General features: G+C 48.3%; 58 non-coding genes and 17 pseudogenes across 58 annotated transcripts; all 75 read right to left on the bottom strand.

The window, feature by feature from the left end:
* Positions 1–47: 47 nt before the first annotated feature.
* On the bottom strand, positions 48–166 carry LOC135725758 (5S ribosomal RNA). Its single transcript, XR_012337620.1, has one exon. It is a non-coding gene; the product is annotated as a 5S ribosomal RNA (ribosomal RNA).
* Positions 167–292: 126 nt separating this feature from the next.
* LOC135727033 (5S ribosomal RNA) lies at positions 293–411 on the bottom strand (annotated as a pseudogene).
* Positions 412–536: 125 nt separating this feature from the next.
* On the bottom strand, positions 537–655 carry LOC135724247 (5S ribosomal RNA). The gene has a single exon (XR_010523917.2). It is a non-coding gene; the product is annotated as a 5S ribosomal RNA (ribosomal RNA).
* A 125-nt stretch (positions 656–780) lies between these two features.
* LOC135727021 (5S ribosomal RNA) lies at positions 781–899 on the bottom strand. Its single transcript, XR_010525105.1, has one exon. It is a non-coding gene; the product is annotated as a 5S ribosomal RNA (ribosomal RNA).
* A 125-nt stretch (positions 900–1,024) lies between these two features.
* On the bottom strand, positions 1,025–1,142 carry LOC135725062 (5S ribosomal RNA; annotated as a pseudogene).
* Positions 1,143–1,267: 125 nt separating this feature from the next.
* LOC135727010 (5S ribosomal RNA) lies at positions 1,268–1,386 on the bottom strand. The gene has a single exon (XR_010525094.2). It is a non-coding gene; the product is annotated as a 5S ribosomal RNA (ribosomal RNA).
* A 126-nt stretch (positions 1,387–1,512) lies between these two features.
* On the bottom strand, positions 1,513–1,631 carry LOC135726998 (5S ribosomal RNA). The gene has a single exon (XR_010525083.1). It is a non-coding gene; the product is annotated as a 5S ribosomal RNA (ribosomal RNA).
* Positions 1,632–1,755: 124 nt separating this feature from the next.
* Positions 1,756–1,874, bottom strand: LOC135726987 (5S ribosomal RNA). Its single transcript, XR_010525073.2, has one exon. It is a non-coding gene; the product is annotated as a 5S ribosomal RNA (ribosomal RNA).
* A 126-nt stretch (positions 1,875–2,000) lies between these two features.
* On the bottom strand, positions 2,001–2,119 carry LOC135726496 (5S ribosomal RNA). The gene has a single exon (XR_012337455.1). It is a non-coding gene; the product is annotated as a 5S ribosomal RNA (ribosomal RNA).
* A 125-nt stretch (positions 2,120–2,244) lies between these two features.
* On the bottom strand, positions 2,245–2,363 carry LOC135724641 (5S ribosomal RNA). Its single transcript, XR_010524303.2, has one exon. It is a non-coding gene; the product is annotated as a 5S ribosomal RNA (ribosomal RNA).
* A 127-nt stretch (positions 2,364–2,490) lies between these two features.
* On the bottom strand, positions 2,491–2,609 carry LOC135726975 (5S ribosomal RNA). The gene has a single exon (XR_010525062.1). It is a non-coding gene; the product is annotated as a 5S ribosomal RNA (ribosomal RNA).
* A 125-nt stretch (positions 2,610–2,734) lies between these two features.
* LOC135723690 (5S ribosomal RNA) lies at positions 2,735–2,853 on the bottom strand. The gene has a single exon (XR_010523381.2). It is a non-coding gene; the product is annotated as a 5S ribosomal RNA (ribosomal RNA).
* Positions 2,854–2,979: 126 nt separating this feature from the next.
* Positions 2,980–3,098, bottom strand: LOC135724639 (5S ribosomal RNA). The gene has a single exon (XR_010524301.2). It is a non-coding gene; the product is annotated as a 5S ribosomal RNA (ribosomal RNA).
* Positions 3,099–3,223: 125 nt separating this feature from the next.
* LOC135726203 (5S ribosomal RNA) lies at positions 3,224–3,342 on the bottom strand (annotated as a pseudogene).
* A 120-nt stretch (positions 3,343–3,462) lies between these two features.
* Positions 3,463–3,581, bottom strand: LOC135723740 (5S ribosomal RNA). Its single transcript, XR_010523428.2, has one exon. It is a non-coding gene; the product is annotated as a 5S ribosomal RNA (ribosomal RNA).
* Positions 3,582–3,707: 126 nt separating this feature from the next.
* On the bottom strand, positions 3,708–3,826 carry LOC135726962 (5S ribosomal RNA). The gene has a single exon (XR_010525051.1). It is a non-coding gene; the product is annotated as a 5S ribosomal RNA (ribosomal RNA).
* Positions 3,827–3,951: 125 nt separating this feature from the next.
* On the bottom strand, positions 3,952–4,070 carry LOC135726950 (5S ribosomal RNA). The gene has a single exon (XR_010525040.2). It is a non-coding gene; the product is annotated as a 5S ribosomal RNA (ribosomal RNA).
* A 120-nt stretch (positions 4,071–4,190) lies between these two features.
* Positions 4,191–4,309, bottom strand: LOC135726941 (5S ribosomal RNA). Its single transcript, XR_010525031.2, has one exon. It is a non-coding gene; the product is annotated as a 5S ribosomal RNA (ribosomal RNA).
* Positions 4,310–4,435: 126 nt separating this feature from the next.
* Positions 4,436–4,554, bottom strand: LOC135726939 (5S ribosomal RNA; annotated as a pseudogene).
* A 126-nt stretch (positions 4,555–4,680) lies between these two features.
* LOC135725287 (5S ribosomal RNA) lies at positions 4,681–4,799 on the bottom strand. The gene has a single exon (XR_012337454.1). It is a non-coding gene; the product is annotated as a 5S ribosomal RNA (ribosomal RNA).
* A 125-nt stretch (positions 4,800–4,924) lies between these two features.
* Positions 4,925–5,043, bottom strand: LOC135726938 (5S ribosomal RNA). Its single transcript, XR_010525028.1, has one exon. It is a non-coding gene; the product is annotated as a 5S ribosomal RNA (ribosomal RNA).
* A 125-nt stretch (positions 5,044–5,168) lies between these two features.
* LOC135726495 (5S ribosomal RNA) lies at positions 5,169–5,287 on the bottom strand. The gene has a single exon (XR_012337584.1). It is a non-coding gene; the product is annotated as a 5S ribosomal RNA (ribosomal RNA).
* Positions 5,288–5,412: 125 nt separating this feature from the next.
* On the bottom strand, positions 5,413–5,531 carry LOC135725237 (5S ribosomal RNA). Its single transcript, XR_012337453.1, has one exon. It is a non-coding gene; the product is annotated as a 5S ribosomal RNA (ribosomal RNA).
* Positions 5,532–5,656: 125 nt separating this feature from the next.
* Positions 5,657–5,775, bottom strand: LOC135724638 (5S ribosomal RNA). The gene has a single exon (XR_010524300.2). It is a non-coding gene; the product is annotated as a 5S ribosomal RNA (ribosomal RNA).
* A 126-nt stretch (positions 5,776–5,901) lies between these two features.
* Positions 5,902–6,020, bottom strand: LOC135726202 (5S ribosomal RNA). Its single transcript, XR_012337452.1, has one exon. It is a non-coding gene; the product is annotated as a 5S ribosomal RNA (ribosomal RNA).
* A 125-nt stretch (positions 6,021–6,145) lies between these two features.
* On the bottom strand, positions 6,146–6,264 carry LOC135726936 (5S ribosomal RNA; annotated as a pseudogene).
* A 115-nt stretch (positions 6,265–6,379) lies between these two features.
* Positions 6,380–6,498, bottom strand: LOC135726935 (5S ribosomal RNA). Its single transcript, XR_010525026.2, has one exon. It is a non-coding gene; the product is annotated as a 5S ribosomal RNA (ribosomal RNA).
* Positions 6,499–6,624: 126 nt separating this feature from the next.
* LOC135726926 (5S ribosomal RNA) lies at positions 6,625–6,743 on the bottom strand. The gene has a single exon (XR_010525025.1). It is a non-coding gene; the product is annotated as a 5S ribosomal RNA (ribosomal RNA).
* Positions 6,744–6,868: 125 nt separating this feature from the next.
* LOC135726914 (5S ribosomal RNA) lies at positions 6,869–6,987 on the bottom strand. Its single transcript, XR_010525024.2, has one exon. It is a non-coding gene; the product is annotated as a 5S ribosomal RNA (ribosomal RNA).
* A 120-nt stretch (positions 6,988–7,107) lies between these two features.
* On the bottom strand, positions 7,108–7,226 carry LOC135725286 (5S ribosomal RNA). Its single transcript, XR_012337619.1, has one exon. It is a non-coding gene; the product is annotated as a 5S ribosomal RNA (ribosomal RNA).
* Positions 7,227–7,352: 126 nt separating this feature from the next.
* On the bottom strand, positions 7,353–7,471 carry LOC135726902 (5S ribosomal RNA; annotated as a pseudogene).
* Positions 7,472–7,597: 126 nt separating this feature from the next.
* LOC135725061 (5S ribosomal RNA) lies at positions 7,598–7,716 on the bottom strand. Its single transcript, XR_010524714.2, has one exon. It is a non-coding gene; the product is annotated as a 5S ribosomal RNA (ribosomal RNA).
* A 125-nt stretch (positions 7,717–7,841) lies between these two features.
* LOC135726891 (5S ribosomal RNA) lies at positions 7,842–7,960 on the bottom strand. The gene has a single exon (XR_010525022.1). It is a non-coding gene; the product is annotated as a 5S ribosomal RNA (ribosomal RNA).
* Positions 7,961–8,085: 125 nt separating this feature from the next.
* LOC135726879 (5S ribosomal RNA) lies at positions 8,086–8,204 on the bottom strand. The gene has a single exon (XR_010525021.1). It is a non-coding gene; the product is annotated as a 5S ribosomal RNA (ribosomal RNA).
* Positions 8,205–8,330: 126 nt separating this feature from the next.
* LOC135726867 (5S ribosomal RNA) lies at positions 8,331–8,449 on the bottom strand. Its single transcript, XR_010525020.1, has one exon. It is a non-coding gene; the product is annotated as a 5S ribosomal RNA (ribosomal RNA).
* A 125-nt stretch (positions 8,450–8,574) lies between these two features.
* Positions 8,575–8,693, bottom strand: LOC135726494 (5S ribosomal RNA; annotated as a pseudogene).
* A 126-nt stretch (positions 8,694–8,819) lies between these two features.
* On the bottom strand, positions 8,820–8,938 carry LOC135724637 (5S ribosomal RNA). Its single transcript, XR_010524298.2, has one exon. It is a non-coding gene; the product is annotated as a 5S ribosomal RNA (ribosomal RNA).
* Positions 8,939–9,063: 125 nt separating this feature from the next.
* On the bottom strand, positions 9,064–9,182 carry LOC135726854 (5S ribosomal RNA; annotated as a pseudogene).
* Positions 9,183–9,302: 120 nt separating this feature from the next.
* On the bottom strand, positions 9,303–9,421 carry LOC135723689 (5S ribosomal RNA). The gene has a single exon (XR_010523380.2). It is a non-coding gene; the product is annotated as a 5S ribosomal RNA (ribosomal RNA).
* A 126-nt stretch (positions 9,422–9,547) lies between these two features.
* LOC135724636 (5S ribosomal RNA) lies at positions 9,548–9,666 on the bottom strand. The gene has a single exon (XR_010524297.2). It is a non-coding gene; the product is annotated as a 5S ribosomal RNA (ribosomal RNA).
* A 125-nt stretch (positions 9,667–9,791) lies between these two features.
* Positions 9,792–9,910, bottom strand: LOC135726201 (5S ribosomal RNA; annotated as a pseudogene).
* A 125-nt stretch (positions 9,911–10,035) lies between these two features.
* Positions 10,036–10,154, bottom strand: LOC135723739 (5S ribosomal RNA; annotated as a pseudogene).
* A 125-nt stretch (positions 10,155–10,279) lies between these two features.
* On the bottom strand, positions 10,280–10,398 carry LOC135726843 (5S ribosomal RNA). The gene has a single exon (XR_010525017.1). It is a non-coding gene; the product is annotated as a 5S ribosomal RNA (ribosomal RNA).
* Positions 10,399–10,523: 125 nt separating this feature from the next.
* Positions 10,524–10,642, bottom strand: LOC135726831 (5S ribosomal RNA). Its single transcript, XR_010525016.2, has one exon. It is a non-coding gene; the product is annotated as a 5S ribosomal RNA (ribosomal RNA).
* Positions 10,643–10,768: 126 nt separating this feature from the next.
* Positions 10,769–10,887, bottom strand: LOC135726819 (5S ribosomal RNA). Its single transcript, XR_010525015.1, has one exon. It is a non-coding gene; the product is annotated as a 5S ribosomal RNA (ribosomal RNA).
* A 125-nt stretch (positions 10,888–11,012) lies between these two features.
* On the bottom strand, positions 11,013–11,131 carry LOC135726808 (5S ribosomal RNA). The gene has a single exon (XR_010525014.2). It is a non-coding gene; the product is annotated as a 5S ribosomal RNA (ribosomal RNA).
* A 127-nt stretch (positions 11,132–11,258) lies between these two features.
* Positions 11,259–11,377, bottom strand: LOC135725285 (5S ribosomal RNA). Its single transcript, XR_012337451.1, has one exon. It is a non-coding gene; the product is annotated as a 5S ribosomal RNA (ribosomal RNA).
* Positions 11,378–11,502: 125 nt separating this feature from the next.
* Positions 11,503–11,621, bottom strand: LOC135726797 (5S ribosomal RNA). Its single transcript, XR_010525013.1, has one exon. It is a non-coding gene; the product is annotated as a 5S ribosomal RNA (ribosomal RNA).
* A 126-nt stretch (positions 11,622–11,747) lies between these two features.
* LOC135726493 (5S ribosomal RNA) lies at positions 11,748–11,866 on the bottom strand. The gene has a single exon (XR_012337450.1). It is a non-coding gene; the product is annotated as a 5S ribosomal RNA (ribosomal RNA).
* A 125-nt stretch (positions 11,867–11,991) lies between these two features.
* LOC135725236 (5S ribosomal RNA) lies at positions 11,992–12,110 on the bottom strand (annotated as a pseudogene).
* A 120-nt stretch (positions 12,111–12,230) lies between these two features.
* On the bottom strand, positions 12,231–12,349 carry LOC135723891 (5S ribosomal RNA). Its single transcript, XR_010523573.2, has one exon. It is a non-coding gene; the product is annotated as a 5S ribosomal RNA (ribosomal RNA).
* A 126-nt stretch (positions 12,350–12,475) lies between these two features.
* LOC135726786 (5S ribosomal RNA) lies at positions 12,476–12,594 on the bottom strand. The gene has a single exon (XR_010525012.1). It is a non-coding gene; the product is annotated as a 5S ribosomal RNA (ribosomal RNA).
* Positions 12,595–12,719: 125 nt separating this feature from the next.
* LOC135726492 (5S ribosomal RNA) lies at positions 12,720–12,838 on the bottom strand. The gene has a single exon (XR_012337569.1). It is a non-coding gene; the product is annotated as a 5S ribosomal RNA (ribosomal RNA).
* A 120-nt stretch (positions 12,839–12,958) lies between these two features.
* On the bottom strand, positions 12,959–13,077 carry LOC135724635 (5S ribosomal RNA). The gene has a single exon (XR_010524296.1). It is a non-coding gene; the product is annotated as a 5S ribosomal RNA (ribosomal RNA).
* Positions 13,078–13,203: 126 nt separating this feature from the next.
* On the bottom strand, positions 13,204–13,322 carry LOC135726775 (5S ribosomal RNA; annotated as a pseudogene).
* A 126-nt stretch (positions 13,323–13,448) lies between these two features.
* LOC135723688 (5S ribosomal RNA) lies at positions 13,449–13,567 on the bottom strand. Its single transcript, XR_010523379.2, has one exon. It is a non-coding gene; the product is annotated as a 5S ribosomal RNA (ribosomal RNA).
* A 125-nt stretch (positions 13,568–13,692) lies between these two features.
* On the bottom strand, positions 13,693–13,811 carry LOC135724633 (5S ribosomal RNA). The gene has a single exon (XR_010524294.2). It is a non-coding gene; the product is annotated as a 5S ribosomal RNA (ribosomal RNA).
* A 125-nt stretch (positions 13,812–13,936) lies between these two features.
* On the bottom strand, positions 13,937–14,055 carry LOC135726200 (5S ribosomal RNA). Its single transcript, XR_012337449.1, has one exon. It is a non-coding gene; the product is annotated as a 5S ribosomal RNA (ribosomal RNA).
* Positions 14,056–14,181: 126 nt separating this feature from the next.
* LOC135723738 (5S ribosomal RNA) lies at positions 14,182–14,300 on the bottom strand. Its single transcript, XR_010523426.2, has one exon. It is a non-coding gene; the product is annotated as a 5S ribosomal RNA (ribosomal RNA).
* A 125-nt stretch (positions 14,301–14,425) lies between these two features.
* Positions 14,426–14,544, bottom strand: LOC135726763 (5S ribosomal RNA). Its single transcript, XR_010525010.1, has one exon. It is a non-coding gene; the product is annotated as a 5S ribosomal RNA (ribosomal RNA).
* Positions 14,545–14,669: 125 nt separating this feature from the next.
* LOC135726751 (5S ribosomal RNA) lies at positions 14,670–14,788 on the bottom strand (annotated as a pseudogene).
* A 126-nt stretch (positions 14,789–14,914) lies between these two features.
* On the bottom strand, positions 14,915–15,033 carry LOC135726739 (5S ribosomal RNA). Its single transcript, XR_010525006.1, has one exon. It is a non-coding gene; the product is annotated as a 5S ribosomal RNA (ribosomal RNA).
* A 125-nt stretch (positions 15,034–15,158) lies between these two features.
* Positions 15,159–15,277, bottom strand: LOC135726727 (5S ribosomal RNA; annotated as a pseudogene).
* Positions 15,278–15,397: 120 nt separating this feature from the next.
* Positions 15,398–15,516, bottom strand: LOC135725284 (5S ribosomal RNA; annotated as a pseudogene).
* Positions 15,517–15,636: 120 nt separating this feature from the next.
* Positions 15,637–15,755, bottom strand: LOC135726715 (5S ribosomal RNA). Its single transcript, XR_010525003.2, has one exon. It is a non-coding gene; the product is annotated as a 5S ribosomal RNA (ribosomal RNA).
* Positions 15,756–15,881: 126 nt separating this feature from the next.
* On the bottom strand, positions 15,882–16,000 carry LOC135726490 (5S ribosomal RNA). The gene has a single exon (XR_012337447.1). It is a non-coding gene; the product is annotated as a 5S ribosomal RNA (ribosomal RNA).
* Positions 16,001–16,125: 125 nt separating this feature from the next.
* LOC135725235 (5S ribosomal RNA) lies at positions 16,126–16,244 on the bottom strand (annotated as a pseudogene).
* Positions 16,245–16,364: 120 nt separating this feature from the next.
* LOC135724632 (5S ribosomal RNA) lies at positions 16,365–16,483 on the bottom strand. The gene has a single exon (XR_010524293.1). It is a non-coding gene; the product is annotated as a 5S ribosomal RNA (ribosomal RNA).
* Positions 16,484–16,609: 126 nt separating this feature from the next.
* Positions 16,610–16,728, bottom strand: LOC135726199 (5S ribosomal RNA). The gene has a single exon (XR_012337446.1). It is a non-coding gene; the product is annotated as a 5S ribosomal RNA (ribosomal RNA).
* A 125-nt stretch (positions 16,729–16,853) lies between these two features.
* Positions 16,854–16,972, bottom strand: LOC135726703 (5S ribosomal RNA). Its single transcript, XR_010525000.2, has one exon. It is a non-coding gene; the product is annotated as a 5S ribosomal RNA (ribosomal RNA).
* Positions 16,973–17,092: 120 nt separating this feature from the next.
* On the bottom strand, positions 17,093–17,211 carry LOC135726691 (5S ribosomal RNA). Its single transcript, XR_010524999.2, has one exon. It is a non-coding gene; the product is annotated as a 5S ribosomal RNA (ribosomal RNA).
* Positions 17,212–17,337: 126 nt separating this feature from the next.
* On the bottom strand, positions 17,338–17,456 carry LOC135726680 (5S ribosomal RNA; annotated as a pseudogene).
* A 126-nt stretch (positions 17,457–17,582) lies between these two features.
* LOC135726669 (5S ribosomal RNA) lies at positions 17,583–17,701 on the bottom strand. Its single transcript, XR_010524997.2, has one exon. It is a non-coding gene; the product is annotated as a 5S ribosomal RNA (ribosomal RNA).
* A 125-nt stretch (positions 17,702–17,826) lies between these two features.
* LOC135725283 (5S ribosomal RNA) lies at positions 17,827–17,945 on the bottom strand. Its single transcript, XR_012337445.1, has one exon. It is a non-coding gene; the product is annotated as a 5S ribosomal RNA (ribosomal RNA).
* Positions 17,946–18,070: 125 nt separating this feature from the next.
* LOC135726658 (5S ribosomal RNA) lies at positions 18,071–18,189 on the bottom strand. The gene has a single exon (XR_010524996.1). It is a non-coding gene; the product is annotated as a 5S ribosomal RNA (ribosomal RNA).
* Between the last annotated feature and the right edge of the window lie 124 nt (positions 18,190–18,313).

The raw sequence follows: 18,313 nt of genomic DNA, 5'->3' as shown, positions 1-18,313 counted from the left end.
AAGGACGCATTCATGGGAAAAATGACATAAATAATTAATTAATTTAATTCTTACAGCACCAGGTATTCCCAGGCGGTCTCCCATCCAAGTACTAACCAGGCCCGACCCTGCTTGGCTTCCGAGATCAGACGAGAGCGGGCGTGCTCAGGGTGGTGTGGCCGTAAACGAGTGCTGACTCGATTCGAGAGACACTTCAAGGCTAATGTGGCAACGCAATGACATCGGTAAATGGTTACAGAAAGGACGCATTCATGGGAAAAAATGACATAAAAAAAATAATTAATCAATTAAATTATTACAGCATCTGGTATTCCCAGGCGGTCTCCCATCCAAGTACTAACCAGGCCCGACCCTGCTTGGCTTCCGAGATCAGACGAGAGCGGGCGTGCTCAGGGTGGTGTGGCCGTAAACGAGTGCTGACCCGATTCGAGAGACACTTCAAGGCTAATGTGGCAACGCAATGACATCGGTAAATGGTTACAGAAAGGACGCATTCATGGGAAAAAATGACATAAAAAAATAATTAATTAATTAAATGCTTACAGCACCTGGTATTCCCAGGCGGTCTCCCATCCAAGTACTAACCAGGCCCGACCCTGCTTGGCTTCCGAGATCAGACGAGAGCGGGCGTGCTCAGGGTGGTGTGGCCGTAAGCGAGTGCTGACTCGCTTCGATAGACACTTCAAGACTTATGTGGCAACGCCATGACATCAGTGAACGCTTACAGAAAGATCGCATTCATGGGAAAAAATGACATAAAAAAATAATTAATTAATTAAATGCTTACAGCACCTGGTATTCCCAGGCGGTCTCCCATCCAAGTACTAACCAGGCCCGACCCTGCTTGGCTTCCGAGATCAGACGAGAGCGGGCGTGCTCAGGGTGGTGTGGCCGTAAGCGAGTGCTGACTCGATTCGAGAGACACTTCAAGGCTAATGTGGCAACGCAATGACATCGGTAAATGGTTACAGAAAGGACGCATTCATGGGAAAATATGACATAAATAAATATTTAATTAATTAAATGCTTACAGCACCTGGTATTCCCAGGCGGTCTCCCATCCAATACTAACCAGGCCCGACCCTGCTTGGCTTCCGAGATCAGACGAGAGCGGGCGTGCTTAGGGTGGTGTGGCCGTAAGCGAGTGCTGACTCGCTTCGATAGACACTTCAAGACTTATGTGGCAACGCCATGACATCGGTGAACACTTACAGAAAGATCGCATTCATGGGAAAAAATGACATTAAAAAATAATTAATTAATTAAATGCTTACAGCACCTGGTATTCCCAGGCGGTCTCCCATCCAAGTACTAACCAGGCCCGACCCTGCTTGGCTTACGAGATCAGACGAGAACGGGCGTGCTCAGGGTGGTGTGGCCGTAAGCGAGTGCTGACTCGATTCGAGAGACACTTCAAGGCTAATGTGGCAACGCAATGACATCGGTAAATGGTTACAGAAAGGACGCATTCATGGGAAAAAATGACATAAAAAAAATAATTAATTAATTAAATGCTTACAGCACCTGGTATTCCCAGGCGGTCTCCCATCCAAGTACTAACCAGGCCCGACCCTGCTTGGCTTCCGAGATCAGACGAGAGCGGGCGTGCTCAGGGTGGTGTGGCCGTAAGCGAGTGCTGACTCGCTTCGATAGACACTTCAAGACTTATGTGGCAACGCCATGACATCAGTGAACGCTTACAGAAAGGTCGCATTCATGGGAAAAAATGACATAAAAAATAATTAATTAATTAAATGCTTACAGCACCTGGTATTCCCAGGCGGTCTCCCATCCAAGTACTAACCAGGCCCGACCCTGCTTGGCTTCCGAGATCAGACGAGAGCGGGCATGCTCAGGGTGGTGTGGCCGTAAGCGAGTGCTGACTCGATTCGAGAGACACTTCAAGGCTAATGTGGCAACGCAATGACATCGGTAAATGGTTACAGAAAGGACGCATTCATGGGAAAAAATGACATAAAAAAAATTATTAATTAATTAAATGCTTACAGCACCTGGTATTCCCAGGCGGTCTCCCATCCAAGTACTAACCAGGCCCGACCCTGCTTGGCTTCCGAGATCAGACGAGAGCGGGCGTGCTCAGGGTGGTGTGGCCGTAAGCGAGTGCAGACTTGATTCGAGAGACACTTCAAAACTAATGTGGCAACGCCATGCCATGGGAGAACGCTTACAGAAAGGACGCATTCATGGGAAAAAATGACATAAAAAAATAATTAATTAATTAAATGCTTAGAGCACCTGGTATTCCCAGGCGGTCTCCCATCCAAGTACTAACCAGGCCCGACCCTGCTTGGCTTCCGAGATCAGACGAGAACGGGCGTGCTCAGGGTGGTGTGGCCGTAAGCGAGTGCTGACTCGATTCGAGAGACACTTCAAGGCTAATGTGGCAACGCAATGACATCGGTAAATGGTTACAGAAAGGACGCATTCATGGGAAAAAATGACATAAAAAAAAATTATTAATTAATTAAATGCTTACAGCACCTGGTATTCCCAGGCGGTCTCCCATCCAAGTACTAACCAGGCCCGACCCTGCTTGGCTTCCGAGATCAGACGAGAGCGGGCGTGCTCAGGGTGGTGTGGCCGTAAGCGAGTGCTGACTCGCTTCGATAGACACTTCAAGACTTATGTGGCAACGCCATGACATCAGTGAACGCTTACAGAAAGGTCGCATTCATGGGAAAAAATGACATAAAAAAATATTTAATTAATTAAATGCTTACAGCACCTGGTATTCCCAGGCGGTCTCCCATCCAAGTACTAACCAGGCCCGACCCTGCTTGGCTTCCGAGATCAGACGAGAGCGGGCGTGCTCAGGGTGGTGTGGCCGTAAGCGAGTGCTGACTCGATTCGAGAGACACTTCAAGGCTAATGTGGCAACGCAATGACATCGGTAAATGGTTACAGAAAGGACGCATTCATGGGAAAAAATGACATAAAAAAAATTATTAATTAATTAAATGCTTACAGCACCTGGTATTCCCAGGCGGTCTCCCATCCAAGTACTAACCAGGCCCGACCCTGCTTGGCTTCCGAGATCAGACGAGAGCGGGCGTGCTCAGGGTGGTGTGGCCGTAAGCGAGTGCAGACTTGATTCGAGAGACACTTCAAAACTAATGTGGCAACGCCATGCCATGGGAGAACGCTTACAGAAAGGACGCATTCATGGGAAAAAATGACATAAAAAAATAATTAATTAATTAAATGCTTAGAGCACCTGGTATTCCCAGGCGGTCTCCCATCCAAGTACTAACCAGGCCCAACCCTGCTTGGCTTACGAGATCAGACGAGAGCGGGCGTGCTCAGGGTGGCGTGGCCGTAAGCGAGTGCTGACTTGATTCGAGAGACACTTCAAAACTAATGTGGCAACGCCATGCCATGGGAGAACGCTTACAGAAAGGACGCATTCATGGGAAAAATGACATAAATAATTAATTAATTTAATTCTTACAGCACCAGGTATTCCCAGGCGGTCTCCCATCCAAGTACTAACCAGGCCCGACCCTGCTTGGCTTCCGAGATCAGACGAGAGCGGGCGTGCTCAGGGTGGTGTGGCCGTAAACGAGTGCTGACTCGATTCGAGAGACACTTCAAGGCTAATGTGGCAACGCAATGACATCGGTAAATGGTTACAGAAAGGACGCATTCATGGGAAAAAATGACATAAAAAAAATAATTAATTAATTAAATGCTTACAGCACCTGGTATTCCCAGGCGGTCTCCCATCCAAGTACTAACCAGGCCCGACCCTGCTTGGCTTCCGAGATCAGACGAGAGCGGGCGTGCTCAGGGTGGTGTGGCCGTAAGCGAGTGCTGACTCGATTCGAGAGACACTTCAAGGCTAATGTGGCAACGCAATGACATCGGTAAATGGTTACAGAAAGGACGCATTCATGGGAAAATATGACATAAATAAATATTTAATTAATTAAATGCTTACAGCACCTGGTATTCCCAGGCGGTCTCCCATCCAAGTACTAACCAGGCCCGACCCTGCTTGGCTTCCGAGATCAGACGAGAGCGGGCGTGCTCAGGGTGGCGTGGCCGTAAGCGAGTGCTGACTTGATTCGAGAGACACTTCAAAACTAATGTGGCAACGCCATGCCATGGGAGAACGCTTACAGAAAGGACGCATTCATGGGAAAAATGACATAAATAATTAATTAATTTAATTCTTACAGCACCAGGTATTCCCAGGCGGTCTCCCATCCAAGTACTAACCAGGCCCGACCCTGCTTGGCTTCCGAGATCAGACGAGAGCGGGCGTGCTCAGGGTGGTGTGGCCGTAAACGAGTGCTGACTCGATTCGAGAGACACTTCAAGGCTAATGTGGCAACGCAATGACATCGGTAAATGGTTACAGAAAGGACGCATTCATGGGAAAAAATGACATAAAAAAAATAATTAATCAATTAAATTATTACAGCATCTGGTATTCCCAGGCGGTCTCCCATCCAAGTACTAACCAGGCCCGACCCTGCTTGGCTTCCGAGATCAGACGAGAGCGGGCGTGCTCAGGGTGGTGTGGCCGTAAACGAGTGCTGACCCGATTCGAGAGACACTTCAAGGCTAATGTGGCAACGCAATGACATCGGTAAATGGTTACAGAAAGGACGCATTCATGGGAAAAAATGACATAAAAAAAATAATTAATTAATTAAATGCTTACAGCACCTGGTATTCCCAGGCGGTCTCCCATCCAAGTACTAACCAGGCCCGACCCTGCTTGGCTTCCGAGATCAGACGAGAGCGGGCGTGCTCAGGGTGGTGTGGCCGTAAGCGAGTGCTGACTCGCTTCGATAGACACTTCAAGACTTATGTGGCAACGCCATGACATCAGTGAACGCTTACAGAAAGATCGCATTCATGGGAAAAAATGACATAAAAAAATAATTAATTAATTAAATGCTTACAGCACCTGGTATTCCCAGGCGGTCTCCCATCCAAGTACTAACCAGGCCCGACCCTGCTTGGCTTCCGAGATCAGACGAGAGCGGGCGTGCTCAGGGTGGTGTGGCCGTAAGCGAGTGCTGACTCGATTCGAGAGACACTTCAAGGCTAATGTGGCAACGCAATGACATCGGTAAATGGTTACAGAAAGGACGCATTCATGGGAAAATATGACATAAATAAATATTTAATTAATTAAATGCTTACAGCACCTGGTATTCCCAGGCGGTCTCCCATCCAAGTACTAACCAGGCCCGACCCTGCTTGGCTTCCGAGATCAGACGAGAGCGGGCGTGCTTAGGGTGGTGTGGCCGTAAGCGAGTGCTGACTCGCTTCGATAGACACTTCAAGACTTATGTGGCAACGCCATGACATCGGTGAACACTTACAGAAAGATCGCATTCATGGGAAAAAATGACATTAAAAAATAATTAATTAATTAAATGCTTACAGCACCTGGTATTCCCAGGCGGTCTCCCATCCAAGTACTAACCAGGCCCGACCCTGCTTGGCTTCCGAGATCAGACGAGAGCGGGCGTGCTCAGGGTGGTGTGGCCGTAAGCGAGTGCTGACTCGCTTCGATAGACACTTCAAGACTTATGTGGCAACGCCATGACAACAGTGAACGCTTACAGAAAGGTCGCATTCATGGGAAAAAATGACATAAAAAAATATTTAATTAATTAAATGCTTACAGCACCTGGTATTCCCAGGCGGTCTCCCATCCAAGTACTAACCAGGCCCGACCCTGCTTGGCTTCCGAGATCAGACGAGAGCGGGCGTGCTCAGGGTGGTGTGGCCGTAAGCGAGTGCTGACTCGATTCGAGAGACACTTCAAGGCTAATGTGGCAACGCAATGACATCGGTAAATGGTTACAGAAAGGACGCATTCATGGGAAAAAATGACATAAAAAAAATTATTAATTAATTAAATGCTTACAGCACCTGGTATTCCCAGGCGGTCTCCCATCCAAGTACTAACCAGGCCCGACCCTGCTTGGCTTCCGAGATCAGACGAGAGCGGGCGTGCTCAGGGTGGTGTGGCCGTAAGCGAGTGCAGACTTGATTCGAGAGACACTTCAAAACTAATGTGGCAACGCCATGCCATGGGAGAACGCTTACAGAAAGGACGCATTCATGGGAAAAAATGACATAAAAAAATAATTAATTAATTAAATGCTTAGAGCACCTGGTATTCCCAGGCGGTCTCCCATCCAAGTACTAACCAGGCCCGACCCTGCTTGGCTTACGAGATCAGACGAGAGCGGGCGTGCTCAGGGTGGCGTGGCCGTAAGCGAGTGCTGACTTGATTCGAGAGACACTTCAAAACTAATGTGGCAACGCCATGCCATGGGAGAACGCTTACAGAAAGGACGCATTCATGGGAAAAATGACATAAATAATTAATTAATTTTTACAGCACCAGGTATTCCCAGGCGGTCTCCCATCCAAGTACTAACCAGGCCCGACCCTGCTTGGCTTCCGAGATCAGACGAGAGCGGGCGTGCTCAGGGTGGTGTGGCCGTAAACGAGTGCTGACTCGATTCGAGAGACACTTCAAGGCTAATGTGGCAACGCAATGACATCGGTAAATGGTTACAGAAAGGACGCATTCATGGGAAAAAATGACATAAAAAAAATAATTAATTAATTAAATGCTTACAGCACCTGGTATTCCCAGGCGGTCTCCCATCCAAGTACTAACCAGGCCCGACCCTGCTTGGCTTCCGAGATCAGACGAGAGCGGGCGTGCTCAGGGTGGTGTGGCCGTAAGCGAGTGCTGACTCGATTCGAGAGACACTTCAAGGCTAATGTGGCAACGCAATGACATCGGTAAATGGTTACAGAAAGGACGCATTCATGGGAAAATATGACATAAATAAATATTTAATTAATTAAATGCTTACAGCACCTGGTATTCCCAGGCGGTCTCCCATCCAAGTACTAACCAGGCCCGACCCTGCTTGGCTTCCGAGATCAGACGAGAGCGGGCGTGCTCAGGGTGGCGTGGCCGTAAGCGAGTGCTGACTTGATTCGAGAGACACTTCAAAACTAATGTGGCAACGCCATGCCATGGGAGAACGCTTACAGAAAGGACGCATTCATGGGAAAAATGACATAAATAATTAATTAATTTAATTCTTACAGCACCAGGTATTCCCAGGCGGTCTCCCATCCAAGTACTAACCAGGCCCGACCCTGCTTGGCTTCCGAGATCAGACGAGAGCGGGCGTGCTCAGGGTGGTGTGGCCGTAAACGAGTGCTGACTCGATTCGAGAGACACTTCAAGGCTAATGTGGCAACGCAATGACATCGGTAAATGGTTACAGAAAGGACGCATTCATGGGAAAAAATGACATAAAAAAAATAATTAATCAATTAAATTATTACAGCATCTGGTATTCCCAGGCGGTCTCCCATCCAAGTACTAACCAGGCCCGACCCTGCTTGGCTTCCGAGATCAGACGAGAGCGGGCGTGCTCAGGGTGGTGTGGCCGTAAACGAGTGCTGACCCGATTCGAGAGACACTTCAAGGCTAATGTGGCAACGCAATGACATCGGTAAATGGTTACAGAAAGGACGCATTCATGGGAAAAAATGACATAAAAAAAATAATTAATTAATTAAATGCTTACAGCACCTGGTATTCCCAGGCGGTCTCCCATCCAAGTACTAACCAGGCCCGACCCTGCTTGGCTTCCGAGATCAGACGAGAGCGGGCGTGCTCAGGGTGGTGTGGCCGTAAGCGAGTGCTGACTCGCTTCGATAGACACTTCAAGACTTATGTGGCAACGCCATGACATCAGTGAACGCTTACAGAAAGATCGCATTCATGGGAAAAAATGACATAAAAAAATAATTAATTAATTAAATGCTTACAGCACCTGGTATTCCCAGGCGGTCTCCCATCCAAGTACTAACCAGGCCCGACCCTGCTTGGCTTCCGAGATCAGACGAGAGCGGGCGTGCTCAGGGTGGTGTGGCCGTAAGCGAGTGCTGACTCGATTCGAGAGACACTTCAAGGCTAATGTGGCAACGCAATGACATCGGTAAATGGTTACAGAAAGGACGCATTCATGGGAAAAAATGACATAAAAAAATAATTAATTAATTAAATGCTTACAGCACCTGGTATTCCCAGGCGGTCTCCCATCCAAGTACTAACCAGGCCCGACCCTGCTTGGCTTCCGAGATCAGACGAGAGCGGGCGTGCTCAGGGTGGTGTGGCCGTAAGCGAGTGCTGACTCGATTCGAGAGACACTTCAAGGCTAATGTGGCAACGCAATGACATCGGTAAATGGTTACAGAAAGGACGCATTCATGGGAAAAAATGACATAAAAAAAATTATTAATTAATTAAATGCTTACAGCACCTGGTATTCCCAGGCGGTCTCCCATCCAAGTACTAACCAGGCCCGACCCTGCTTGGCTTCCGAGATCAGACGAGAGCGGGCGTGCTCAGGGTGGTGTGGCCGTAAGCGAGTGCCGACTCGAATCGACAGACACTTCAAGACTTATGTGGCAACGCCATGACATCAGTGAACGCTTACAGAAAGAACGCATTCATGGGAAAAAATGACATAAATAAATATTTAATTAATTAAATGCTTACAGCACCTGGTATTCCCAGGCAATCTCCCATCCAAGTACTAACCAGGCCCGACCCTGCTTGGCTTCCGAGATCAGACGAGAGCGGGCGTGCTCAGGGTGGTGTGGCCGTAAGCGAGTGCTGACTCGATTCGAGAGACACTTCAAGGCTAATGTGGCAACGCAATGACATCGGTAAATGGTTACAGAAAGGACGCATTCATGGGAAAAAATGACATAAAAAAAATTATTAATTAATTAAATGCTTACAGCACCTGGTATTCCCAGGCGGTCTCCCATCCAAGTACTAACCAGGCCCGACCCTGCTTGGCTTCCGAGATCAGACGAGAGCGGGCGTGCTCAGGGTGGTGTGGCCGTAAGCGAGTGCAGACTTGATTCGAGAGACACTTCAAAACTAATGTGGCAACGCCATGCCATGGGAGAACGCTTACAGAAAGGACGCATTCATGGGAAAAAATGACATAAAAAAATAATTAATTAATTAAATGCTTAGAGCACCTGGTATTCCCAGGCGGTCTCCCATCCAAGTACTAACCAGGCCCGACCCTGCTTGGCTTACGAGATCAGACGAGAGCGGGCGTGCTCAGGGTGGCGTGGCCGTAAGCGAGTGCTGACTTGATTCGAGAGACACTTCAAAACTAATGTGGCAACGCCATGCCATGGGAGAACGCTTACAGAAAGGACGCATTCATGGGAAAAATGACATAAATAATTAATTAATTTAATTCTTACAGCACCAGGTATTCCCAGGCGGTCTCCCATCCAAGTACTAACCAGGCCCGACCCTGCTTGGCTTCCGAGATCAGACGAGAGCGGGCGTGCTCAGGGTGGTGTGGCCGTAAACGAGTGCTGACTCGATTCGAGAGACACTTCAAGGCTAATGTGGCAACGCAATGACATCGGTAAATGGTTACAGAAAGGACGCATTCATGGGAAAAAATGACATAAAAAAAATAATTGATTAATTAAATGCTTACAGCACCTGGTATTCCCAGGCGGTCTCCCATCCAAGTACTAACCAGGCCCGACCCTGCTTGGCTTCCGAGATCAGACGAGAGCGGGCGTGCTCAGGGTGGTGTGGCCGTAAGCGAGTGCTGACTCGATTCGAGAGACACTTCAAGGCTAATGTGGCAACGCAATGACATCGGTAAATGGTTACAGAAAGGACGCATTCATGGGAAAATATGACATAAATAAATATTTAATTAATTAAATGCTTACAGCACCTGGTATTCCCAGGCGGTCTCCCATCCAAGTACTAACCAGGCCCGACCCTGCTTGGCTTCCGACATTAGACGAGAGCGGGCGTGCTCAGGGTGGTGTGGCCGTAAGCGAGTGCTGACACGCTTCGATAGACACTTCAAGACTTATGTGGCAACGCCATGACATCGGTGAACGCTTACAGAAAGATCGCATTCATGGGAAAAAATGACATAAAAAAATAATTAATTAATTAAATGCTTACAGCACCTGGTATTCCCAGGCGGTCTCCCATCCAAGTACTAACCAGGCCCGACCCTGCTTGGCTTACGAGATCAGACGAGAACGGACGTGCTCAGGGTGGTGTGGCCGTAAGCGAGTGCTGACTCGATTCGAGAGACACTTCAAGGCTAATGTGGCAACGCAATGACATCGGTAAATGGTTACAGAAAGGACGCATTCATGGGAAAAAATGACATAAAAAAATAATTAATTAATTAAATGCTTACAGCACCTGGTATTCCCAGGCGGTCTCCCATCCAAGTACTAACCAGGCCCGACCCTGCTTGGCTTCCGAGATCAGACGAGAGCGGGCGTGCTCAGGGTGGTGTGGCCGTAAGCGAGTGCTGACTCGCTTCGATAGACACTTCAAGACTTATGTGGCAACGCCATGACATCATTGAACGCTTACAGAAAGGTCGCATTCATGGGAAAAAATGACATAAAAAAATAATTAATTAATTAAATGCTTACAGCACCTGGTATTCCCAGGCGGTCTCCCATCCAAGTACTAACCAGGCCCTACCCTGCTTGGCTTCCGAGATCAGACAAGAGCGGGCGTGCTCAGGGTGGTGTGGCCGTAAGCGAGTGCTGACTCGATTCGAGAGACACTTCAAGGCTAATGTGGCAACGCAATGACATCGGTAAATGGTTACAGAAAGGACGCATTCATGGGAAAAAATGACATAAAAAAAATTATTAATTAATTAAATGCTTACAGCACCTGGTATTCCCAGGCGGTCTCCCATCCAAGTACTAACCAGGCCCGACCCTGCTTGGCTTCCGAGATCAGACGAGAGCGGGCGTGCTCAGGGTGGTGTGGCCGTAAGCGAGTGCAGACTTGATTCGAGAGACACTTCAAAACTAATGTGGCAACGCCATGCCATGGGAGAACGCTTACAGAAAGGACGCATTCATGGGAAAAAATGACATAAAAAAATAATTAATTAATTAAATGCTTAGAGCACCTGGTATTCCCAGGCGGTCTCCCATCCAAGTACTAACCAGGCCCGACCCTGCTTGGCTTCCGAGATCAGACGAGAACGGGCGTGCTCAGGGTGGTGTGGCCGTAAGCGAGTGCTGACTCGATTCGAGAGACACTTCAAGGCTAATGTGGCAACGCAATGACATCGGTAAATGGTTACAGAAAGGACGCATTCATGGGAAAAAATGACATAAAAAAAAATTATTAATTAATTAAATGCTTACAGCACCTGGTATTCCCAGGCGGTCTCCCATCCAAGTACTAACCAGGCCCGACCCTGCTTGGCTTCCGAGATCAGACGAGAGCGGGCGTGCTCAGGGTGGTGTGGCCGTAAGCGAGTGCTGACTCGCTTCGATAGACACTTCAAGACTTATGTGGCAACGCCATGACATCAGTGAACGCTTACAGAAAGGTCGCATTCATGGGAAAAAATGACATGAAAAAATATTTAATTAATTAAATGCTTACAGCACCTGGTATTCCCAGGCGGTCTCCCATCCAAGTACTAACCAGGCCCGACCCTGCTTGGCTTCCGAGATCAGACGAGAGCGGGCGTGCTCAGGGTGGTGTGGCCGTAAGCGAGTGCTGACTCGATTCGAGAGACACTTCAAGGCTAATGTGGCAACGCAATGACATCGGTAAATGGTTACAGAAAGGACGCATTCATGGGAAAAAATGACATAAAAAAAATTATTATTTAATTAAATGCTTACAGCACCTGGTATTCCCAGGCGGTCTCCCATCCAAGTACTAACCAGGCCCGACCCTGCTTGGCTTCCGAGATCAGACGAGAGCGGGCGTGCTCAGGGTGGTGTGGCCGTAAGCGAGTGCAGACTTGATTCGAGAGACACTTCAAAACTAATGTGGCAACGCCATGCCATGGGAGAACGCTTACAGAAAGGACGCATTCATGGGAAAAAATGACATAAAAAAATAATTAATTAATTAAATGCTTAGAGCACCTGGTATTCCCAGGCGGTCTCCCATCCAAGTACTAACCAGGCCCGACCCTGCTTGGCTTACGAGATCAGACGAGAGCGGGCGTGCTCAGGGTGGCGTGGCCGTAAGCGAGTGCTAACTTGATTCGAGAGACACTTCAAAACTAATGTTGCAACGCCATGCCATGGGAGAACGCTTACAGAAAGGACGCATTCATGGGAAAAATGACATAAATAATTAATTAATTTAATTCTTACAGCACCAGGTATTCCCAGGCGGTCTCCCATCCAAGTACTAACCAGGCCCGACCCTGCTTGGCTTCCGAGATCAGACGAGAGCGGGCGTGCTCAGGGTGGTGTGGCCGTAAACGAGTGCTGACTCGATTCGAGAGACACTTCAAGGCTAATGTGGCAACGCAATGACATCGGTAAATGGTTACAGAAAGGACGCATTCATGGGAAAAAATGACATAAAAAAAATAATTAATTAATTAAATGCTTACAGCACCTGGTATTCCCAGGCGGTCTCCCATCCAAGTACTAACCAGGCCCGACCCTGCTTGGCTTCCGAGATCAGACGAGAGCGGGCGTGCTCAGGGTGGTGTGGCCGTAAGCGAGTGCTGACTCGATTCGAGAGACACTTCAAGGCTAATGTGGCAACGCAATGACATCGGTAAATGGTTACAGAAAGGACGCATTCATGGGAAAATATGACATAAATAAATATTTAATTAATTAAATGCTTACAGCACCTGGTATTCCCAGGCGGTCTCCCATCCAAGTACTAACCAGGCCCGACCCTGCTTGGCTTCCGAGATCAGACGAGAGCGGGCGTGCTCAGGGTGGCGTGGCCGTAAGCGAGTGCTGACTTGATTCGAGAGACACTTCAAAACTAATGTGGCAACGCCATGCCATGGGAGAACGCTTACAGAAAGGACGCATTCATGGGAAAAATGACATAAATAATTAATTAATTTAATTCTTACAGCACCAGGTATTCCCAGGCGGTCTCCCATCCAAGTACTAACCAGGCCCGACCCTGCTTGGCTTCCGAGATCAGACGAGAGCGGGCGTGCTCAGGGTGGTGTGGCCGTAAACGAGTGCTGACTCGATTCGAGAGACACTTCAAGGCTAATGTGGCAACGCAATGACATCGGTAAATGGTTACAGAAAGGACGCATTCATGGGAAAAAATGACATAAAAAAAATAATTAATCAATTAAATTATTACAGCATCTGGTATTCCCAGGCGGTCTCCCATCCAAGTACTAACCAGGCCCGACCCTGCTTGGCTTCCGAGATCAGACGAGAGCGGGCGTGCTCAGGGTGGTGTGGCCGTAAACGAGTGCTGACCCGATTCGAGAGACACTTCAAGGCTAATGTGGCAACGCAATGACATCGGTAAATGGTTACAGAAAGGACGCATTCATGGGAAAAAATGACATAAAAAAAATAATTAATTAATTAAATGCTTACAGCACCTGGTATTCCCAGGCGGTCTCCCATCCAAGTACTAACCAGGCCCGACCCTGCTTGGCTTCCGAGATCAGACGAGAGCAGGCGTGCTCAGGGTGGTGTGGCCGTAAGCGAGTGCTGACTCGCTTCGATAGACACTTCAAGACTTATGTGGCAACGCCATGACATCAGTGAACGCTTACAGAAAGATCGCATTCATGGGAAAAAATGACATAAAAAAATAATTAATTAATTAAATGCTTACAGCACCTGGTATTCCCAGGCGGTCTCCCATCCAAGTACTAACCAGGCCCGACCCTGCTTGGCTTCCGAGATCAGACGAGAGCGGGCGTGCTCAGGGTGGTGTGGCCGTAAGCGAGTGCTGACTCGATTCGAGAGACACTTCAAGGCTAATGTGGCAACGCAATGACATCGGTAAATGGTTACAGAAAGGACGCATTCATGGGAAAAAATGACATAAAAAAATAATTAATTAATTAAATGCTTACAGCACCTGGTATTCCCAGGCGGTCTCCCATCCAAGTACTAACCAGGCCCGACCCTGCTTGGCTTCCGAGATCAGACGAGAGCGGGCGTGCTCAGGGTGGTGTGGCCGTAAGCGAGTGCTGACTCGATTCGAGAGACACTTCAAGGCTAATGTGGCAACGCAATGACATCGGTAAATGGTTACAGAAAGGACGCATTCATGGGAAAAAATGACATAAAAAAAATTATTAATTAATTAAATGCTTACAGCACCTGGTATTCCCAGGCGGTCTCCCATCCAAGTACTAACCAGGCCCGACCCTGCTTGGCTTCCGAGATCAGACGAGAGCGGGCGTGCTCAGGGTGGTGTGGCCGTAAGCGAGTGCAGACTTGATTCGAGAGACACTTCAAAACTAATGTGGCAACGCCATGCCATGGGAGAACGCTTACAGAAAGGACGCATTCATGGGAAAATATGACATAAATAAATATTTAATTAATTAAATGCTTACAGCACCTGGTATTCCCAGGCGGTCTCCCATCCAAGTACTAACCAGGCCCGACCCTGCTTGGCTTCCGAGATCAGACGAGAGCGGGCGTGCTCAGGGTGGTGTGGCCGTAAGCGAGTGCCGACTCGAATCGACAGACACTTCAAGACTTATGTGGCAACGCCATGACATCAGTGAACGCTTACAGAAAGAACGCATTCATGGGAAAAAATGACATAAATAAATATTTAATTAATTAAATGCTTACAGCACCTGGTATTCCCAGGCAATCTCCCATCCAAGTACTAACCAGGCCCGACCCTGCTTGGCTTCCGAGATCAGACGAGAGCGGGCGTGCTCAGGGTGGTGTGGCCGTAAGCGAGTGCTGACTCGATTCGAGAGACACTTCAAGGCTAATGTGGCAACGCAATGACATCGGTAAATGGTTACAGAAAGGACGCATTCATGGGAAAAAATGACATAAAAAAAATTATTAATTAATTAAATGCTTACAGCACCTGGTATTCCCAGGCGGTCTCCCATCCAAGTACTAACCAGGCCCGACCCTGCTTGGCTTCCGAGATCAGACGAGAGCGGGCGTGCTCAGGGTGGTGTGGCCGTAAGCGAGTGCAGACTTGATTCGAGAGACACTTCAAAACTAATGTGGCAACGCCATGCCATGGGAGAACGCTTACAGAAAGGACGCATTCATGGGAAAAAATGACATAAAAAAATAATTAATTAATTAAATGCTTAGAGCACCTGGTATTCCCAGGCGGTCTCCCATCCAAGTACTAACCAGGCCCGACCCTGCTTGGCTTACGAGATCAGACGAGAGCGGGCGTGCTCAGGGTGGCGTGGCCGTAAGCGAGTGCTGACTTGATTCGAGAGACACTTCAAAACTAATGTGGCAACGCCATGCCATGGGAGAACGCTTACAGAAAGGACGCATTCATGGGAAAAATGACATAAATAATTAATTAATTTAATTCTTACAGCACCAGGTATTCCCAGGCGGTCTCCCATCCAAGTACTAACCAGGCCCGACCCTGCTTGGCTTCCGAGATCAGACGAGAGCGGGCGTGCTCAGGGTGGCGTGGCCGTAAGCGAGTGCTGACTTGATTCGAGAGACACTTCAAAACTAATGTGGCAACGCCATGCCATGGGAGAACGCTTACAGAAAGGACGCATTCATGGGAAAAATGACATAAATAATTAATTAATTTAATTCTTACAGCACCAGGTATTCCCAGGCGGTCTCCCATCCAAGTACTAACCAGGCCCGACCCTGCTTGGCTTCCGAGATCAGACGAGAGCGGGCGTGCTCAGGGTGGTGTGGCCGTAAGCGAGTGCTGACTCGATTCGAGAGACACTTCAAGGCTAATGTGGCAACGCAATGACATCGGTAAATGGTTACAGAAAGGACGCATTCATGGGAAAAAATGACATAAAAAAAATTATTATTTAATTAAATGCTTACAGCACCTGGTATTCCCAGGCGGTCTCCCATCCAAGTACTAACCAGGCCCGACCCTGCTTGGCTTCCGAGATCAGACGAGAGCGGGCGTGCTCAGGGTGGTGTGGCCGTAAGCGAGTGCAGACTTGATTCGAGAGACACTTCAAAACTAATGTGGCAACGCCATGCCATGGGAGAACGCTTACAGAAAGGACGCATTCATGGGAAAAAATGACATAAAAAAATAATTAATTAATTAAATGCTTAGAGCACCTGGTATTCCCAGGCGGTCTCCCATCCAAGTACTAACCAGGCCCGACCCTGCTTGGCTTACGAGATCAGACGAGAGCGGGCGTGCTCAGGGTGGCGTGGCCGTAAGCGAGTGCTAACTTGATTCGAGAGACACTTCAAAACTAATGTTGCAACGCCATGCCATGGGAGAACGCTTACAGAAAGGACGCATTCATGGGAAAAATGACATAAATAATTAATTAATTTAATTCTTACAGCACCAGGTATTCCCAGGCGGTCTCCCATCCAAGTACTAACCAGGCCCGACCCTGCTTGGCTTCCGAGATCAGACGAGAGCGGGCGTGCTCAGGGTGGTGTGGCCGTAAACGAGTGCTGACTCGATTCGAGAGACACTTCAAGGCTAATGTGGCAACGCAATGACATCGGTAAATGGTTACAGAAAGGACGCATTCATGGGAAAAAATGACATAAAAAAAATAATTAATTAATTAAATGCTTACAGCACCTGGTATTCCCAGGCGGTCTCCCATCCAAGTACTAACCAGGCCCGACCCTGCTTGGCTTCCGAGATCAGACGAGAGCGGGCGTGCTCAGGGTGGTGTGGCCGTAAGCGAGTGCTGACTCGATTCGAGAGACACTTCAAGGCTAATGTGGCAACGCAATGACATCGGTAAATGGTTACAGAAAGGACGCATTCATGGGAAAATATGACATAAATAAATATTTAATTAATTAAATGCTTACAGCACCTGGTATTCCCAGGCGGTCTCCCATCCAAGTACTAACCAGGCCCGACCCTGCTTGGCTTCCGAGATCAGACGAGAGCGGGCGTGCTCAGGGTGGCGTGGCCGTAAGCGAGTGCTGACTTGATTCGAGAGACACTTCAAAACTAATGTGGCAACGCCATGCCATGGGAGAACGCTTACAGAAAGGACGCATTCATGGGAAAAATGACATAAATAATTAATTAATTTAATTCTTACAGCACCAGGTATTCCCAGGCGGTCTCCCATCCAAGTACTAACCAGGCCCGACCCTGCTTGGCTTCCGAGATCAGACGAGAGCGGGCGTGCTCAGGGTGGTGTGGCCGTAAACGAGTGCTGACTCGATTCGAGAGACACTTCAAGGCTAATGTGGCAACGCAATGACATCGGTAAATGGTTACAGAAAGGACGCATTCATGGGAAAAAATGACATAAAAAAAATAATTAATCAATTAAATTATTACAGCATCTGGTATTCCCAGGCGGTCTCCCATCCAAGTACTAACCAGGCCCGACCCTGCTTGGCTTCCGAGATCAGACGAGAGCGGGCGTGCTCAGGGTGGTGTGGCCGTAAACGAGTGCTGACCCGATTCGAGAGACACTTCAAGGCTAATGTGGCAACGCAATGACATCGGTAAATGGTTACAGAAAGGACGCATTCATGGGAAAAAATGACATAAAAAAAATAATTAATTAATTAAATGCTTACAGCACCTGGTATTCCCAGGCGGTCTCCCATCCAAGTACTAACCAGGCCCGACCCTGCTTGGCTTCCGAGATCAGACGAGAGCAGGCGTGCTCAGGGTGGTGTGGCCGTAAGCGAGTGCTGACTCGCTTCGATAGACACTTCAAGACTTATGTGGCAACGCCATGACATCAGTGAACGCTTACAGAAAGATCGCATTCATGGGAAAAAATGACATAAAAAAATAATTAATTAATTAAATGCTTACAGCACCTGGTATTCCCAGGCGGTCTCCCATCCAAGTACTAACCAGGCCCGACCCTGCTTGGCTTCCGAGATCAGACGAGAGCGGGCGTGCTCAGGGTGGTGTGGCCGTAAGCGAGTGCTGACTCGATTCGAGAGACACTTCAAGGCTAATGTGGCAACGCAATGACATCGGTAAATGGTTACAGAAAGGACGCATTCATGGGAAAAAATGACATAAAAAAATAATTAATTAATTAAATGCTTACAGCACCTGGTATTCCCAGGCGGTCTCCCATCCAAGTACTAACCAGGCCCGACCCTGCTTGGCTTCCGAGATCAGACGAGAGCGGGCGTGCTCAGGGTGGTGTGGCCGTAAGCGAGTGCTGACTCGATTCGAGAGACACTTCAAGGCTAATGTGGCAACGCAATGACATCGGTAAATGGTTACAGAAAGGACGCATTCATGGGAAAAAATGACATAAAAAAAATTATTAATTAATTA

This window comes from Paramisgurnus dabryanus, chromosome 9 (assembly GCF_030506205.2).
Source record: "Paramisgurnus dabryanus chromosome 9, PD_genome_1.1, whole genome shotgun sequence".
In the NCBI taxonomy this organism is placed as follows: domain Eukaryota; kingdom Metazoa; phylum Chordata; class Actinopteri; order Cypriniformes; family Cobitidae; genus Paramisgurnus; species Paramisgurnus dabryanus.
Note: the sequence above shows the minus strand (reverse complement) of the source record. Positions and strands in the feature narration are given on the sequence as shown.